This window comes from Echinops telfairi, unplaced genomic scaffold (assembly GCF_000313985.2).
Source record: "Echinops telfairi isolate 266 unplaced genomic scaffold, ASM31398v2 ScPeMD7_4;HRSCAF=17, whole genome shotgun sequence".
NCBI lineage: Eukaryota > Metazoa > Chordata > Mammalia > Afrosoricida > Tenrecidae > Echinops > Echinops telfairi.
This window is the reverse complement of record NW_022103900.1, coordinates 45,079,187-45,085,415: the sequence shown is the minus strand read 5'-3', so window position 1 is coordinate 45,085,415 and position 6,229 is coordinate 45,079,187. Positions and strand designations below refer to the sequence as shown.

Genomic DNA, 6,229 nt, shown 5'->3' with positions numbered 1-6,229 from the left:
GTTCATGAGAGAGGGCAGGAAGGGAAGGGAGGTTGAAGAAATGGGGGGCTGATATCAGGGGCTCAAGTGGGAAAAGAATGCTTTGAAAATGATGATGGCAGCCATATGTGCAAATGTGCCTGACACACTGGATGAATGTATGGATTGGGATAAGAAATGTAAGAGCCCCCAATAAAAGTATTATTTAAAAAATGGAACTTGGAATGTATGAAGTATGACTCTGGGGAAATAGGAATTCTATTAAACATGAAATGGAATCCATAAATATCCTAATTTTATGATAAAGCCAATTTCAAAAACATGCCCAATATGGCTGATTTAGTCATTAAAACTTATTTTTGAGTTATAGAATTAAGTTTGTTGTAGAAATATTCCTTCATAAAAAATCTTCAATGAAATGTTCTCTGTACAGTAGGCTCTGTGATAAGTGTCTAGGGTACAGAGATAAGGAAAACTCTTCCTTTATCCACATATAGTTCAGTATAATGAACAAAGAGAAGAAAATCAATATGCCTGAAAATAAGCAATAATAAAGGATTTGGAGAGTAAAGAGAAGAGCTATCTAATTCTACCAAAGAGATCAAGAAAAGCTTTTCAAATGGCATTCTAGTATTAAGGAGTATACCTAAACACCCAGATATTGGTTTGCAATATTCTCCAAAAAGCACCAAGAAGCTTTGGAGAGATGGTTGATTCCAGAATTGGTAGAGCAAGCACTTAAGATGATCCTGTAGTATCTTGTCATTCCAGAAAGTTAAGAAAATGCTGAATACCCACACACATAGATGAGGACATGTGTTAAATGTACTCCTTACATAATGGCTGCATATAGGGGCTTCCTTCTATACAGATCAGTATGAGAAGAAAGAAAAAGAGTAACTTTACAGTGAACCAACCTGACCAAAAGCTATTTTAGGCAGAAGATCAAGGTCAACATCAACAATCAATGATCACATTGATATCATGCTCCTTTGACATGATGTAATAAAAATAGCATTTTACTTCTATGGCCTTTTCCCCAATAATGTAAGTTATGTGACAAATCATGAGAAAGCCATTAGACAAATTCCAGTCATGCTACACTCTATGAAACATTTGACCAGTATATTCAAACTGTCAAGGGCATCTAGAAATCTTAGAAACTGAGTTACTAAGGATCAAAAGAACCCCATATTGGAGTGAGAGCTAAATGCAATGGATTATACTGGATGAGACCCTCAACATGTGCATACACACAAGCACAAGCAGGAGAAAAACTAAAGGAATGTTAATAAAGTATAAACTTTAGTCAGCAATAATGTATTAATATTGGTATATGGAATATAACATATATGCCATAAACCTACTAATATAAGAGGTTGATAATATGGGTGCTGGGTAGCGAGGGTACTGCAAATCTGTATTAACTTCCCATTTTTTTCTGTTCTGCATTACTTTAAAGGACCTAAAACTATACTAAAATTGCTGAATATATTCAAAATTAAAAAAAAAAGTTAGCTAAAGTCAGTTGTAAGTGGTAAGATAATGTTATATAACAAATGGAGTTAAAGGGTCTTCTCATATGAATAAACTTGTCTAAAAAATAGAAACATGTAAATTCACAGGGGACTCTTTCAGAGAGAGAATACATAGGTCTATATGACACAAGCTGCGTATCTACTCCTGCGCATCTGCACTCCTTCCGTCTTCTTACTTTGTACTTAGGGATCTGTTACTTTCATTACTCTATATTTAAGTGCTCTCGATCAGGTCATTGCCTTTACTCCGAATCTCAGATCTTGCATATGATCTGTGACCAGGAGTAGTAAACTTGTCTTGAGGCACTGTTAAAAGATCAGATATCTTCTTTGAAATATTTGGGTATCTAATATAATAATTACCATACATATATTGGCATTTGTAGCTCAGACAAATAAAAGTTATTTTCAGATTGCATTGGTTTAAGATTTAAGATTACCTAAGGGCAATACTTTCCTGGTTCAGAAATATTCCTTGAAGTCTTAAAACCAAACAGTAATTTAATTTAATTAGTAAGAAATATTTGCATTGAGGTCTTTTTAAAAATATCTATATGAGATCAAACTTACTACAAATTGAAACATTACATAGGAAATCTAGAGGCTGGTGAACTTTTGTTAATGGGGGAGGAACAATTAAGAAACACAGGATGAAAATATGTGCAAATTGAATAAGTATAATTAATTTCCCTGTTGCACATGTAAAATTGTTGAATTAGTGCATGCTTTACTGTATATAATCTCAGACAAACAATAAATTATTTTTAAAAGACAGTCTATCTCAGAAGTTCATATTCTAACTAACTATCCTATAAGAACATTTTAGAATTAAAATGTTTTATTTCCATCATTAGAACATTAGCTACATGAAAATGTAGGTGCTGTTCTACTTTGTTAGATATTGTTTGCCTTCTCAATGTCTAGGACATAATTTTTGTTAGATTTGCAATAAATGGCTAAACATAAAATATCACCAGCATGTGCTAGTCAAGGACTTTTAAATCCTTGATACCATCGAAATACGAGAGATAATTATTTTTGTGAAGAAAAGTTTTAAAAGTCAAAGATCATTTAAGCAAACCCTGAAAAGTCTATAATTGATGCAAATGAATATGCTCTTGACCTACACAATTACATGCAGCACATTGCTAGCTCCCTTCTCAATAATATCTGCCTTGAATTTTATGTCTGTCTTTCCCGTTATAAAATGATACTTGACTTCATGTATTTTATCAATATTTGTAATTACATTATGGCTTACATGATTATATTTCAATGTTACTCCCTAACAAAATTTCCAAAGCCAGGGCCAGTGTCCCTTGCTCATCAATCTATTTTCAGTACCTCGGAGTGCTGGTCACAGAATATGAACAAAGTGTGAATAGTTCTTGAATAAACTGGAGAAAAAAAATGAAGGGATGTAGTATTCAGAAGTCTAAATGATGTATATAGTGCCTTTTGACATATGTATGTTTTAACTCTGGGAAAGTCTTTGAACTTCTCGTCTTTCTATTTCACCCATTCTAGTTTGACAGTAATAGCAAATGTATGTTAATGAATGTTAATAAATGAGTTTGTCTTAATTGTAAAATATCTTGGTGTTCTCTGATAGGAAATGAAATATAATTTATTTTAAATATGTGACTCAAGGAACACTTAATGTAAAATGATCTTAGTTTGACTTTGCTTTATGAATTAGGAAAATTCTTCCATGGGTATGGTTAAGCAAAATTATTTATGGATCTTCTATCCATTTTTCAATAACTTCCACTAAATTATTGGATGAGGTCACTCAAATGAATGAATGATCAAGGGTCAGGAACTGGTCAGTTTTGTCATTCTTCTGCCTGTAAGAATGAGATAGATCAGAAGCAGAAGAATTCCCCAGACTATCATGGAAGAAGAGCCAATGTTGGAAATCCCTGTCTGAAGAAGCAGAAGCCATGCCATGTTGAGACCAGGGCCTGAGGAAGGAGACCCAGAGACAGAATGGAGAAGCAGCATTGAAACTCTAAGACAGTGAGACAGTACAGTGGGCAGACTGGTGGCCCCTGGAGGCACAGACCGGGGGCTGCATGGCCGGCAGCCTGAGGACTACAGAGACTGGCTGCTGGCTGAGGAGAGGTGCTGCTGTGGACTCATGCTAGTAACCCGTTGACTTCCCCAATCAACACACGTAATTATGAGTGTTGTCTGTGAGTTCTATGTAGCCTTTGCAAATGGACTATCCGACCCAGACAAGTCAAGTGGAAAGAATGGCTGCTGTTCAAATAAGAGAGGAGTTGACAAAGTTTTGGGATGGAAGAAATAATCCTTTCCCTCGCCACAATTTAAAAATTATTTGAGAGCCATTAATGCATTAATGAAATCACATTACTTGAATGATATCCTTTTGTTTTTTTAAATTTTACTTTAGAGCCACAGCTATGTACCAAAAGAGCCAGACAAGGTTTGTGATCCACCTTTTGCTGACCATAAGGACAGGGTAAAGGAAAATGTAGGGTGAAGGCATGTTTGACCTCTGCTTTTTGGCAATTGACCTTGGACTAGCTGGACATGCATTCTCTTCCTCTCTAATGTAGTCAGATGTGGTCACATGTGGTCCCAGCAATGTTTTCACCATAATCATAGTAAAATTTCCATGTAATCAAAGTAATCGTCAATTTAAGCAATTATAGAATCAAATTTTTTAAATATCCCTGAATAGAAAAAATCCTATTTTTTAAGATTACTTAAGAAGCAACATTCTAGACTTTATATAGAAAACATATTGTAATATCAATCAGGCCTTGAAGGAGATGGATTGACACAGTGGCAGCAACAGAGGGCTCAAGCATAGGAACAATTGGGAGAATGGTGCAGGACCAGCAGGGTGTCCTTCTATTGTGCACAGGGTTGCTATGGGTGGGAACCAACTGGATAGCACATAGCAACAACAACAAAATGTGAACCAAGTTTAGCATCCCTGCATACATTGTCTAATTAGTCAAATAATAGTAATAATAATTAGTATTATTATTATAATTTCATCGGAATTATTATTTGTTTGGCCCACGGTTTCGATATCTTTTCAAAAGCTCACATGGAGTCCCAGTTGGCAACACTGCTGCTTTCAGCACCTTCCCAAACCCACAGATGCTCAAAAGCTAATTTTCGTGCCATTTGAACCCTTTCATTTCTATTAAAATTCCCTTGAATTTTAGTCATTTTCACCTACGGGCAGATTTGAATATATGAAAGCACTTCTCTTTGTTGGGAACTTTAGATCCAGAAAGTTCATTCTAAAATAGGGCTATAAGTGTGAAAACTAATTTATGTTTTTATACAAAGGTAAGTCAAACAGGTACTGCTGTTAGGTTTCAAGGCAGACATTATTTGCTGAGAAAACTGTGTTCCATCACAATACACCATCACATTCTTGGAGGGTAGCAAGCATTGACCTAAAAGAATTTTCTTGAAACATTTTACCACATTCACCCTACAGTCTTGATCTTGCCCTTTCAGACTTCATTTTGTTTCCCAATTTGAGACCACTTAAAAGGAACATGAATTGATTCTCAAGGATGCCAAAGACAGTGGAGAGGAATAAACCAGTTGAAGAAGCTGGCAAATTCCAAATCCACAAGTCAGAGGTGAGACCAGAGCCTTACTTCTCTTAATCCATGTAGTATGGTTGTTCGGGACCATCCATTCAGTCTGACTCATAGTGACCCTGTGTACACGGGCACTGCAGGGTCGTCGCCACCTTCACCCTGTGTTTATATTTGAACTCATCGCTGCAGTCACCGTCGGTCCATCTTGTCAAGAGCCTTCCTCTTTGTCTTTGCCTTTCTACTGTGCTGAGCATGATATCTTTTCCCAGGGACTGGTCTCCTGAAAAACTTCTCCAATGATGTGGGGGGAAAAAATCTGTCTTGGTACTTTCAGTATGCTTAGCCAGCACCATAATTCAAATGCACAGATCCTCTTTTGTCTTCCTTCTCTAATTGCCGATTTTAAGATGCAATTGAAAATACTCTTGACATATACAGGCACACCTTAGTCTTCAAGGTAAGACCCTGGCTGTTCAATGTCTTGAAGAGGTCTTGTGCAGCAGATGTACCCAATACCATTTGTCTTGATCTCTTCACTGCTGCTTCCATGTGTACTGATTGTGGATCCCGAGCTAGAGGAAACCCTTGACAACTTCAAGCTTCTCTCTACTCCTCATGATGTTACCATAGGTCCAGTTGTGGTCATTGTGGCTTACTTTATATTAAGTTGAAGTTTATATTGAAGGCTGCAATCTTTTATCTTCATCAGCAAGTGCTTCAAGTCCTCCTCACTCTCAGCAAACAAGGTTTTGACATCTGTATATCAATGGTTTTTAATAAGCTTTCCTCCAAACCCAATGCCTAATTCTTCTTCTGATTGTCCAACTTCTCTGATGATTTTACTCAGTATATAAATCGAATATGTATGGTGAGAAGATGCAATCCTGATGCACACCTTTCCTCATTTCAACCATGGAGGATTCCTTTGTTCTGTTTGCAGATCCATGTGCAGGTTTCACAAGAGCACAATTAAGTGTTGTGGAATTCCCATTCTTCTCAAAACTATTCATAGTTTGTTATGGTCCACCTCCATTTGTATAGTCACTGAAAAACAAGTAAACACAAGTGAACTCCTTTCTGTTATTCCCTGCTTTCAGCCAAGAGGCATCTGACATCAGC

The 6,229-nt window shown here is 36.5% G+C and overlaps 1 protein-coding gene across 1 annotated transcript in view; it reads right to left on the bottom strand.

Annotated features, from left to right (window-relative positions):
• Positions 1-6,229, bottom strand: part of LRP1B (LDL receptor related protein 1B) — a 1,686,774-nt gene that overhangs the window by 1,168,528 nt on the left and 512,017 nt on the right. The window lies entirely within an intron of this gene.